Here is a 13613-nt window from a genome sequence, read left to right as displayed (position 1 = left end):
TTCTTTCGTCACATTGCTGTTTGATGGACGTGCTGTTCAGGCATCGAGTGAATGGAGGAGGAGTGGACAAACAAACGACGGATGGAAGTAGTGGTGAGGAAAGCGGATGGTGTATGACAGAGGGAGGAGATGGTAAGGGGGCAGGGATAGGGGGGAAAATAGTGGTAGTGCGGGGAGGGGGGGGGGGGAGAGAAGTCTCTGTGCTTCACAACATTTTTGTCAGTGGGAGCAGAGCGCGGACGGTGCCGGGATCTATTTCAGTCTGGCTGATTCAGTATAGTATGTGTTCAATGACTTTCGTTACCAAAATGTATTGTGTTTTAACGCTCTGTAAGTGTGGTAGGTTTATCAAAGGGTGAGGACATTCTTGCTCTTATTGTGCAGTTACGTTTGTGTCCTTGTCTGTTGGTCTGTGGTGCTAATCTTTGAGATAGTGTGAAAATGTTGAATGTCTTGTATGCTATTTTACTTCCAATGCGTTCCTTATACCCCGTGCCAAACATCCTGCTGGTCATGCCGTGTTTCATGGCAGACCCTGCAGCTGAATTCAAAGACATCTGAGTTCTGCTACTTGCGATTTGTTTTAAATTTTGGGATGTGCTTCTGTACTGAGTTATGTCGTAAACAGAGTTATTCCCGTGCAGCTGAACGTGTTTCCTGTTGAGTAGGTTGCTTCTTCCTGTTTCACTTTTTTAATTTTCTTGCGTTACTAGTGAAAATATGAAAAAAGAGTTGTGCGTTCATTCACTCTTTAATATAGTGCAGCTGGAATGTCATATGTGAAAAATCATCTTCTGTACATAAAAGACGCGTGACTCGTATATTGAACGGTTATGTGCCAACTGTCTAGAGTTCAGTCCCATTTTGATCTCTTACAGCTTCTTTCGCGTCTGGCAGTGATTTCCTACGTGAAAAGTTTTAAGTTGCACCTTGCTTCGGAGTCCATGTAAAACGTTAGGACCCTATATAAATGGCTGATTAAATCAGTTCAACGGCTGGAAGAAGGCAAGGGCATATTGCCACCACTTAGAAAATATGATTGCGATACACTCCTTTTATTAGGCCAAACAATCAGTGTTGTGTGCGTGCTAGTGGCAGTCGCACAAGGATATTTACAAGTTTAACTATTGGATCATAGTTGCCTTTTAACATATACTAATGGTTAAATATGATTACTCAGGTATATCGTTTACTCGTGTGAAGAATATTGCTTCGTTCTTATTCTTTTCTAATGGGCCCGCAGCATACACGAGTTGAAACAGTGACTTGTTTTGTTCAGTTTTCTGTTGCACAGATGATTAATTTACTCGTACTGATTATAAAGTTTGACGAGCTCGTTTCGTCGTTTTGACATTATCGAGCGTACGTGTGCGGATGACATATTAAGTATATTATTGTTTCTTACATAAAAAATGGTTCAAATGGCTCTGAGCACTATGGGTCTTAACATCTGAGGTCATCAGTTCCCTAGAATTTAGAACTACTTAAAACTATTTAACCTAAGGACGTCACACACATCCATGCCCGAGGCAGCATTCGAACCTGCGACGGTAGCGGTCGCGCGGATCCAGACTTAAGCGCCTAGAACCGCCCGGCCACATCGCCCGGCCCTTTCTTACCTCCCTAGGCTTATTAGTTACTTTGTCTACTTTTTGTATTTTATGCTTACGTCTTAGCTGGTATGGCGTGCTCCATATTGCTTCTGGGGGCGTAAGTATCATTTTTCTTTCTTTTGTTTTAGATGACGATACTTCCATATATATTTTTATTTGCGTGGTCTCGGTAAAATTATTTTTGATAGTTCCAGTTCCAGCGATACTATATGTTTACAATTGAAATTGTGTTTTGCAGAAAGTCAGGGAGTACTTTCAATTTTCAGAAATAGTTTTTTTTTTTTTAAATTGCGTAAATAATGTTCTGTTTATGGTCAAGAGAAAGATATCCAGAAGACATCCTTAATTAACAAACAGATTTGAAACATGAAAAATGTCTAGAAAATTTTGATGACTTTATAAAAGAAACAGGGTAATTAGCACGACAAAGAGTAGAACATTAGTTACGCAAAATCAAAATAGATGGTCTCTGAAAATTAAACGTACTCAGTGACTTGTAATTTCCATGGTAAACATATAGTATCGCTGGACTTGTGGCTGGGGTAACACTCGTTACACACCCCTTTCTGCAAACTCAACTTCATTTTGACGTCACACGCAATATCGACGACCGCAGGAACTGCTATCGATTTTCGTTAGCGTTGAGCGCGGGCCTCTCTCGCATGGGTAACAGCTCACACGCATCCTTAGCGGCAGAAATATGTCAACCGGAAGTACGAGTGGTTTGCAGGACTTGTGAGAAGACCGTTACCCGCGAAATGTTTGTGACAAAGAAGAATGTGAATGTTATTGATAATGGTTTCACTCGCTGCAATTTAAACGGACTTCCTCGGTTTCTGCCTAACCACACACTCGGAAATCGCCTTTTATTCGGAAAAAAACAGCCAAATATAAATTTCAGTTTTCGTTCTCTAACCAGATGGAAATGTTAAATAACGTCGAATATTGCAGAAATATACTTATTGCATTCGTAAGAATGTATTGCACTCATAAGAATGTGTTGGCCACCACGTCCCCATCGGCTGTGGCTAACCGCTAGATCAGCGTAGGAAATGTATTGAACATTTTTTGTTGTTTTGTTATTTATTGTTTAATTTTTATTATTTTTTTGATTTTGTTGTTGTTGTTGCCCTAGTTGTGGTCGTTAATGGCATGCTCAAGGCTCGCTAGTAAAGGATATGACAAGAAACAGAAACAAAAAGAGGAGGAATAAAGGAGAATAGAAAGAAAGATAAGTTGGGGGACGTAGCGCGCAGTTCTTCGAGCGCGACTTCCACTCACTGGCCGGCTTTAGACCGTTACACCATACCGTCCCGTAAAACGGTGCCGTGAATCCATTGCGCTACAACCTACTCCTGTGATGTTTGTCGTTAAGCGTCGGTTGTCATAGCATCTCCATAGAATTTCTTGAAGCCTTATATCGATGCGTGATTAACTGACATTTCATGATCAGGCGGAGATGTTTGCCATACATCTTCAGTGCATCTTTGCCCTGAAACGGCATACTGCAAATTATAAAACAAAACAGCAAAATATACCTAAATAAATATGGCGCCTGCCGAATGGGTTGTCAATATAGCGGTGGGCCTTGCGATGTTGCGCGTGACGTCAAAACGGTCACGATCGCAAGAAGTCTTGTGGGAGGAGTGTTACCTCTGAAGCTGCCGAAAGTAGTTTTACCCAGATCACGCAAAAAAAACCATATAAAAATAATGTGATCATAACATAAAAGAAAGATAACCGAGAGTTACGCAATATGAATGACGTCGTACCAGTTAAGATGTAAGCATAATGTACCATACGTAGGCATAATACCTGCCATAGACGTAATGAATAGTGTTATAACTATTATACCGTCTGCACAGGTACACACGATAACGGCAAAAAGCTGAAATGAGCTTGTCGCGTAACTTTGTAACCACTACCAGTGATGAAATCAACTGTGCAGCAAAAATAAAGTATGTCGTTCTTCGACCCTTTTTGTTGTTCTCATGTAGGCCTACTATCCTATCGCCTTGCACCATGTTCTTGCCATTTCTCACCGTACTGCAGTAGCAGGTACTACTTACCATAACCTAATAAAAACTTGCAGTGCAAAAATTCAAAAATTATGCCTTTCATAAAAATTATGCCGCACATAGTGCGGAAACAGGGGCCATTACAACTCGTCCCCCGTGAGCAGCACTCTAAACGTAAATCGGTTGAGCACTGGACTTTCCACAGACACACACATGACAGATAGCAGATGGCCTGCTTGACCTTCAGACACGGACTTGCAAGCTGTCGCCATATCACCGCTGCCTGCGTGGTTGCACTGTGGTGCTCGGGGACAATCTTGGAGCGAGGACAAGATTCGGAAGAGTACTACGTTTAGAATTGATGTACTTTAAGGAGACGACGTTCTTTTTTCTTAACTGTGGCCGCATGTACTTTTTATAAAGATGCCGTGGAATACTGTTGAACAGCAACCGATCAGTGGCGAATATGCTTTTATCAAATGGTTCAAATGGCTCTGAGCACTATGGGACTCAACTGCTGTGGTCATTAGTCCCCTAGAACTTAGAACTACTTAAACCTAACTAACCTAAGGACATCACACACATCCATGCCCGAGGCAGGATTCGAACCTGCGACCGTAGCAGTCGCGCGATTGCGGACTGGAGCGCCTAGAACTGCTCCGCCACCGCAGCCGGCACATAGCGTAACTGACGTATTTCACATGAACGAAGTATACAAGGTGACTGACAAGCACTGATGTCATGAGTATATGAACGATTTATTCTAGTTGCAATCGTCATAACGATTAGTTTTCGGACCAAGTTGCGGCAATGTTACTGAAATACCTAAGCGTGAACTTTTGGTGCCTCTACTGTGAAAAAAATTATCTTTAATGAGTATTTTGTGAACTGCCGTCGTGTAAACGCAGACGCTCCACGTTAACACAGATGTCAATAGTGAACGTGAACTGTAACTGCCTGTGAACTGTAACCGCCCGTGAAGGCTAACCGGAACCATGTCTAATCAAAAACGTATCTGCCTCAACCGATGAACGAACCCTACCGCGAAAGGGACTCTCACGTAGCCAGATGGTGTCTGCATAGATACTAGTTACCGCACATTTAAAGTGTAACTACAACTTGACGACAGAGGTGCGGATCCAAGGTTCGATTTTACGGGCTCGTGGAGGGAGGGGGCAGAGGGACTGTCACAGTTTATTACAATCTTTCCTCCCCTGCCCCCTTTGCCCAAATATGACTTAGCATCACGTCCACTTTTAATGTGCCAGTTATACCTACAATTTTAATAACAATGAAAATAAAATACATAAAATGTTCTAATACAGTAATAAATTATGATGTTTAAAGCTTTCCCGGCGTACTGATTGTTCCATAAAAACACGGGGGAAGTAGTACTACTACAGTGGCACTCACCTGAGGATGGCCAGAAGACTCTGCGCCGAAATATCGTGGCAGGACGTTACTGATACCCGGCAGCTCTCCCGTGTTTTTATGGAACAATAATAAATTGTTTACGTCAGCGATTAGTACATTGCTTTAGCATGTTGTTATTGTTGTTGTTGTTGTTGTTGTTGTGGACTTCAGTCCAGAGACTGGTTTGATGCAGCTCTCCATGCTACTCTATCGTGTGCAAGCTTCTTCATCTCCCAGTACCTACTGCAACCTACATCCTTCTGAATCTGCTTAGTGTAGTCATCTCTTGGTCTCCCTCTACGATTTTTACCCTCCACGCTGCCCTCCAATACTAAATTGGTCATCCCTTGATGCCTCAGAACATGTCCTAGCAACCGATCCCTTCTTCTGGTCAAGTTGTGCCACAAACTTCTCTTCTCCCCAATTCTATCCAATACTTCCTCATTAGTTATGTGATCTACCCATATAATCTTTAGCATTCTTCTGTAGCACCACATTTCGAAAGCTTCTATTCCCTTCTTGTCCAAACTATTTATCGTACATGTTTCACTTCCATACATGGCTACGCTCCATAGAAATACTTTAAGTAACGACTTCCTGACGCTTAAATCTATACTCGATGTTAACAAATTCCTGTTCTTCAGAAACGCTTTCCTTGCTATTGCCAGTCTACATTTTATATCCTCTCTACTTCGACCATCGTCAGTTATTTTGCTCCCCAAATAGCAAAACTCCTTTACTACTTTAAGTGCTTTAGCATATCTTTCAAGAAATTTTGATTTGGAGAAATACAGCGTTTTGTAAAAGCATTCATCCGAAAATTCGAGAAGCAGTTGTGTCGTGCAGTTTATGTAGGAACCATAACTGCAACAAACTCTCGTAACTTTGCAGCGTTGCAATGTACACAATATTAAAATCGTTGTTTGCACCTACCATTGTTAGTACTTTTCTCATCACTTCGATTGTAACGCTTGTCTGCAGTGTGTGGCTTTGGAAGCCACCCTGTGGATGTGGGGGACTGCTGTTTCTTTCAGTCGTTTCAGACGGCGTTTGGGAAGTCAGTATGTCTGTTATTGTTTCCTAAATTGGGAGGGGGGGGGTTGGTCTTCCCCTTTCTGTCTTGCTTTTGTCGGCTTCATGCGGTCTACCGTTGCTACCTGCAGTCACGAACCGTGCCGGTCTGTTGACAGCAGAGCGTCTTTTCTTAGCTGGGCTGTCGTTTGCAGCCAGCAAAGACACAAGACTAACCAAGTGGGCCGGCCCTTTGTAGCTCGAAATTCATATTCCCAACTATTCTGGAGACTTAGTTTTCACGTACTTTGTTGTCCGAAAATTAGCTGAGAAGTTTGGAAATTTATATTCGTAGAAATAAAAAAGGCATTTCCTTTTTTTGGTGCTTGGAGGGGGAGGTGAGAAAGGAGAAATGTGTCGTGTTGTCCATGAACCCCTTCCATCTGATCTGCCCCTGCATATCTGCAAAAAAATATTGTTCGAGCCATACTTCATATTGCTTCTCACTCTGTGACACTTACCAGGTACGATTGAATGAGGAAATGGAGGAAACTCAAAGACGAGCAGCGCCTTTCTTAAGGGATTCGTTTAAGTTCGAAACGATCACGCAGTTGCTGATCCAGGTCCAATAGAAGACGCCACAAGAGAGGCGATATGCGTCACGGTTCGGTTTACTGTTAAAACTGGGAGGGCATACGTGACACGACTATCTTTTTATTCTCACGGAGTAATGAGTGCTATCGAAAGGCTATGTCAAACTGATTCCATATTTGTAGACTTCCAGAAGGTTTTTGTCACCATCTCCACAGACGACACAGTCAGTCGTAGTAATGTAGTAATCATCGAGTAAAACAGAAGTAATATCTGGTGCACCCAAGGAAGTGTTATAGGTCCTGTGATGTTCCTGATCTATATAGCCGCGCGGGATTAGCCGAGCGGTCTCAGACGCTGCAGTCATGGACTGTGTGGCGGATCCCGGCGGAGGTTCGGGCATGGTTTTGTGCGTTTCTCGTTAGGATAATTTAGGTTAAGTAGTGTGTAAGCTTAGGGACTGATGACCTTAGCAGTTAAGCCCCATAAGATTTCACACACATTTGAACATTCCTGATCTATATAAACGATTTAGGAGACAATCTGAGCAGCCCTTTTAGATTGTTTGCAGATGATGATGTCATTTAGAGTCTTATGAAGTCGTCAGATGATCAGTCGCAAAATAATTTAGACAAGAAATCTGTATCTTACGAAAAGTGGCAGTTGACTCTAAATCATGAAAACTGTGAACTCATGCGCATACTGTGAGTGGTAAAAAGAATACTCTCAATTTTGGTTACACGATAAATCACACAAATCTAAAGGCTGTGAATTCGGCTAAATACGTACTAACTGGAATTACGAATAACAAACTGGAATGATCACACTGATCATGTTGTGGGGAAAGCGAAACAAAGACTGCAGTGTATTGACAGAACAATTAGAAAATGCAACAGGTCTACTAAAGAGACTGCCCACAGTGCACTTTTCCGTTCTCTTCTGGAGTGTTACCACGCGGTATGGGATCCGTTAATACGGACAGACCTGACGGAGGTCAGTGGAAAACTTCAGAGAAAAGTAATTCATTTTGTATTATGACGAAATAGAGGAGAGTGTGCCACGGACATGGTACGCAGATTGAGGTGGCAATAATTAAAACAAAGGCGTTTTTTGTTGCTGCAGGATCATTTCGTGAAGTTTCAACCACTAATTTTCTCCTCCGAACGCGAAAACATTTTGTTGGCGCCCACCTACTTACGGAGAAATGATCATAGTAAAATAAGAGAAATCAGAACTCTCGCGGAAAGATTTAAGTGCTCGATTTTCCTGCGCGTTGTTAGAGTGTGCAATGGTAGAGGAATAGCTTGAAGGTGGTCCGGAGAATCCTCTGGCAAGCAGTTATTTGTGAATTTCGAAGTAATCATGCAGGTGTAGCTGTTTCTAGACGACTCGACCAACATCTTGCGTCTTCCTCACTGAAGTACCATCGGGAAAAATGAGATTCGGCACCAAGGTCCGGAGTGTGCGGGGGGGGGGGGGGGGGGGGGGGGGGGGGGGGGGGGGGGGGGGGGGGGGGGGGTGGGGGGGTGGGGGTGGCAATGTGGTTCGATGAAGTAACATCTCCCCAACATCTTGCGTCCTCCTCGCTAAAATACCAATAGATGAGATTCGGCCTCATACGGAGCACCAACAGCCTTGCGCTCTAAGGGGGGGGGGGGGGGGGGGGGCAATGTGGTACGACGAAGTAACATCTCCGCCGCAAACCTAAGGTGGCTTGAGTTGAGTAGTGTGGTTGTGGATGTGAAGTGATGGATTTGCGGTGGCGGGGGTAGGGGGTGGGGGTATGCAGCAGCCGCCGGAGGCTGGAGTAGTGGGAGGGTTGGTGAACCTGCTGGGTGGGTGCAGGTGTGTGTGGGGAGAGTAGCCGGTGGCGGCGGCCGTGGAGCGGGCCGTGGCGGGTTATCTGGAGGCCGGCTGGTGCACGCCGGACACACGCCGCCACAGGCGTCGCCTCCGCGTGCCGGGCAGCCCTTTAATCGGCCGCTCCGGGCAGGCCAGCAGTCCGCGCCTGCACGCCGCGTCGCGCAAACCACCACCGCACTCTGCCGCTCAGCTCTTCGCTCTCTTCTCCACTGCGTCTCTCGCTCTACAGGTAAACCGTTCACCGCTCTTATGCGTGATTGTACTACTGGTGCCCTTGGACTGTCATAAGTAAAGGCCGGATTTTTGCCTACGTGCGTTCGAGTTATTCTGCAGACGTTGAAGTCCGTATCCTCTTGTATACATGCATGAAGTGTGTAGTCATCCAGTTTTGCCTCGTTGTGTACGTTTTATACTTCTTCTATGTCTCAGTCGGTACAAATGGCTTTGTTGTCTGTCCGTCTGCCAACCTGACCGACCTTTAGAAACCTTTATTCTCGGGAACGGTTCAAAAATGGTTCAAATGGCTCTGAGCACTATGAGACTTAACATCTCAGGTCATCAATCCCCTAGAACTTAGAATCACTTAAACCTAACTAACCTAAGGACATCACGCACATCCATGCCCGAGGCAGGATTCGAACCTGCGACCGTAGTGATCGCGCGGTTCCAGACTGAAGCGCCTAGAACCGCTCGGCCACCACAGGCCGGCTCTTGGGAACGGCTAGATGTATAAAGTTGAAATGTGTCACATACTGATATACATGGTATCTAGGCAGTGTAAAAAAATTGAAGGGTCTAAGATAATGCGATCAAAAGATACGGCCATTTTTATTATATATTTTAATATTCGCGGACTCAGTCGTCAAAGCCTACAGGCTACTTCCCGTTGGCCAATAAACACGAAATTTGCAAAAAAGGTTTCACAACACAATTAATGGAAAAAATCGGAAAACTGTAAATTTGTAATTATATCACACGTAAAAAACCAACGGTAAGAATCAAACATCAGGCAAGGAATGACTTCATTGCTCATAGCCGCGTGGGATTAGCCGAGCGGTCTAAGGCGCTGCAGTCATGGACTGTGCGGCTGGTCCCGGCGGAGGTTCGACTCCTCCCTCGGGCGTGTGGGCGTGTGTGTGTGTGTGTGTGTGTGTGTGTGTGTGTGTGTGTGTGTGTGTGTGTGTGTGTGTGTGTGTGTGTGTCCTTAAGATAGTTGGTTACGTAGTGCGTAAGCTTAGGGACTGACGACCTCAGCACTTAAGTCCCATAACATTTCACACACACACACACACATTGCTCATAGGACGAGTAATGCGAATTAGTCTGCGAATCTTCGTTGACCCATTATGGATCGTGGGACGACGGCTGGCATGAACTTCTTGATACGATAATTTACCAACATCCGTATGTATTGTAGAAACACAACACCGTAACTACCTGCAGTATTCTCTCCTGGATATCAGATGATCGATAAATTCCAAAACGCGTCATATGAGTAATACTGTGATTCCTTGCATGATGTTTGACTTAACATTGAGACCCAGTAAACCTGAATAGAGAACTACTGATTTTTATAATAACGGTCGCCTGTCTTGCGCGACTGTCACATTTATAAAAAATGGTTCAAATAGCTCTGAGCACTATGGGACTTAACTATGGTCATCAGTTCCCTAGAACTTCGAACTACTTAAACCTAATTAACCTAAGGACATCACACAACATCCAGTCATCACGAGGCAGAGAAAATCCGTGACCCCGCCAGGAATCGAACCCGGGAAGCGAGAACACTACCGCACGACCACGAGCTACGGACTGTCACATTTGTATTAGTGGAATGAAAAATTCTAGAAAACCATCCAATCCCTGCGACCAATATATTCACAGTATCGATGTCGATAATAGACAAAAACGGTCGAGATTCTTGATTTCCGGAATGGACGAATCTGGCCAGTTCCTTTTAAAGAGGCGCTGTTAAATAAGGAAACTAGCTACACAGTACGCTTCCTGCAATTATGTTTTTAAATTCTGAAACCTGGCGACATCTCTTACCATGACAACGCCTTGTATGCTGTCTTTCAAGCAAAGCTATTTGTACCGCGGATCTCCAAAGGCCAATTATTTTAGTCTGTGTTGGATACAAAATTATCATAGTAGTTGTTACGTGATGTTTATTCGCTTCACGAGTCACGATTGCGGTGTTGTGTGGTGCTAGCAGGTACGATTTTCATTCTCTTTTCTGACAGTTTCTGCCGTTATTCCGAAGGAAAAAACAAATAATATAAATTCGCTGTGACACTGCATTAGAGCAGAGAGAGCTTTAACGGTGGACGCCGTTAGTGAATTCTACCAACTCTGTAACAAACCATTAAACATACAAATTAAACTATTAATTATTTTTGTTTTTGGTAGTGAAAAATCCACAGTTTTCGGATTAAATTAATAAACGCTTCGGTACTAGTCACAGACACTTGTAAAAAGAGAATTGACATTAAGCAACACGCCCGGACTTGCGTGTTGGAGAGAAACCTTTAGTCCTAATCTCAGACGGGTTGCAGAATGGAATTCATATTAAACAACATATCCATGCATGATAAAGAGGAACCGAAACATTACTGCAACCACTAGCCGAATTTAGGAAACGGTATTGGTACTGAAAGTGCTGCAGAAAACAACACGTTCTGATAAGATATCTGTTGGCCCCTCGTATCAGCACTTGCTTAGGTTTCTGCTGTGGAAATACACAACTCCATTACAAAAGGAGTAGCGATCTGGCGATAGTGGGTATTCAGTTTCTGTTAAAATAAATACGGTCGACTCTAGGAATATTGCAATATGTTTTACTCGTGATGCAGCTTAGTTCCAATGAGGAAGTCAGAAAATGTGGACTATTCTCCCAACTACATTGCTGCATTTACATTCTGCCCTCTAATCTCAGAAGAAGGGGAGAGAAGTGTTCAAAATAAGAACAAAAGGGTACTCGAGAGACGAGCGAAAGTAGTTTTCTGCAGATAATCTGAAAAAAATATATATTTTGTAATGTAACGTAACAGAATTATCGATAGCAAGGTGATTTAGTACTTTCGCTGTTATAAAATGCGAATAACGTACGAGTATCTTAGGTGTTTCTATGCTGTGTTGGTCCGTTCCGTTTAAGTGAGCGGTGGACGTATTTTGAGTTCATTATTGCAAACGAATTTGGTTATTTTCGGTGCTATGAGTGCGCGCTCTTGTAATAAGTATCGATATCGGGACAGCTGGCTCCACTTGTAAAACTCGTTATGTTTCGCAACTGTCGCAAACGTGATTACGTCATTCCTCTAGAGCTAGTGCCATTGCTGCGCGCCATGCTGTGGCCAGATCTGTAGGATGCGTGTTCTCGATACGTGGTGGAGGTTGCGTCTCCAGACCAGTTCGTCCAGTGTTGAGAAGTACTGATGTGTCCTTTACTGTTTATTGCCTTCTTCGCTCTCTGCCTCTTCAGCCTTATTCTTCAGTGCTACCGGCTTCATGAGGCGCCAACAGGTCAGGCCACTAATTAGCTTAGTTATCTCCCAGGGGTGATTTGTGCAGTAGCGTAAGGACATGTAACGAGTCAGTTTACAAGTTATTTAACATAACTTGTTTCACTGTCTCTTCATGTTAATTGCGGATAATCACTTTACGACAAACAGCAGTCAACCATTCTTTTAACTTCATTTTGCCAAGATGGGTATCGAGTATCCCATTTTGAGTTTGCTTAGTGCAGCTATGTATGTCGTCATTTTATCCACATTGGTATTATTGTAGCTATAACTGATTTACACTCGAAAAACATAAACTAAAGAACAGCAACGTTCAGTCACAAACTTCCTTTTCTTTAAAATCTCCATGCATTTCGAGTCCTGAAGGCGATAAAATATTATATATAAATTATCGGAAGTATTATTTCGTCATTTTTACATTCCATGCCCCTCTGGTTCTTGTAGTGTGCGCACTGTAAGATCTTCAGTACACACACCATCAGATTATTTGAGTTGTCGCTCTAACGAAGTAGGCGAGTCTCAGCAGTATGTCTCGTGGTCTTATCGTGGCTCGGGAGGACGGCGGTTCAATCCCGCGTCCGGCCATCCTGATTTAGGTTTTCCGTGATTTCCCTAAATCGCTCCAGGCAAATGCCGGGATGGTTCCTTACAAAGGGCACGGCCGACTTCCTTCCCCGTCCTTCCCTAATCCAATGAGACCGATGACCTCGCTGTCTGGTCTCCTTCCCCAAAACAATCAAACCCAAACCTATTATCGTGGCATGTTTATCTTCTGCCGTTAGGTCAGACGATAGAAATGCCACTTGCACGCTTAGAGTGGCAGATTGACGGTGACCAACTTTAAACAGAACTTGATTAATTTTTACACACATTTATTAAAATAATAACAAGCACATAAATTACTTAACTTCGTTCTGGATGCTATTTACAATTGGCAATCTGAAATTCCTTTGGTATTGTTACATTAATCTTATTCTCACATATATCTCCGATACTTGACAATAGTGTCTATACATTTATCTTCATGGCTATGTACAGGAATGTGGTGATCTTATTAGGCGCAGACTGAAACTTGACTATAGACTGGTACAGACAGATGCAGACTGACTAATAGGAGGTCTGTACACTCGTTATAATACCTCGCGCGTTCAGGTATCACTGCGCGAGTGTGATCTGCGAGGAGAAAAGGTTCTACGTTAGCAGCAATCTCATTGGCTGCATTACATATTAATACGCGGATCGGCGGAAGCAGAATTTGGTCCGTCTCTATGGCAGCGCCATCTCGCAGTGTCGAGACGGACGAGCGCTGCGCCTGCGCTGTTGTGCTTAGCGGAGGGCGCTCTAGTGGGAAAGCTGTGTACGTGCTGACTGCACGGAACTATGTACACAACAGTTCTATTCAGTAAATGCATTGTGATCTGATGACCAAACAAATGGAGATAAAATTCAGTGCTGTCAAAAATTAGTTACTGTTTCTATTAGCAGTCGTACGTAATTTAAGCTCAGATAATTTATTTAGAAGCAAATTATTTAAATAGAACGACAGCGATACATTATGTACTCTTCGCCAAGCACCATACGGT

The 13613-nt window shown here is 43.5% G+C and overlaps 1 protein-coding gene across 4 annotated transcripts in view; it reads left to right on the top strand.

Annotated features, from left to right (window-relative positions):
* The window catches only part of LOC126285378 (acetyl-CoA carboxylase), a 385520-nt gene that overhangs the window by 62249 nt on the left and 309658 nt on the right, over positions 1 to 13613 (top strand). For 2 of the 4 annotated variants that reach the window (XM_049984705.1, XM_049984704.1), the window contains exon 1: positions 8570 to 8738. The exons of the other annotated variants lie outside the window; for them this stretch is intronic. The gene's annotated coding sequence lies outside the window, so the exon portion shown is untranslated. Of the gene's footprint in view, positions 1 to 8569; positions 8739 to 13613 lie in introns of those variants that run through there. 4 annotated transcript variants of the gene reach the window in all.

The sequence above is a fragment of the Schistocerca gregaria genome, chromosome 8 (assembly GCF_023897955.1).
Source record: "Schistocerca gregaria isolate iqSchGreg1 chromosome 8, iqSchGreg1.2, whole genome shotgun sequence".
Taxonomy (NCBI): domain Eukaryota; kingdom Metazoa; phylum Arthropoda; class Insecta; order Orthoptera; family Acrididae; genus Schistocerca; species Schistocerca gregaria.
The sequence above is the reverse complement of the archived record's forward strand: the minus strand, read 5'-3'. Positions and strand labels throughout refer to the sequence as shown.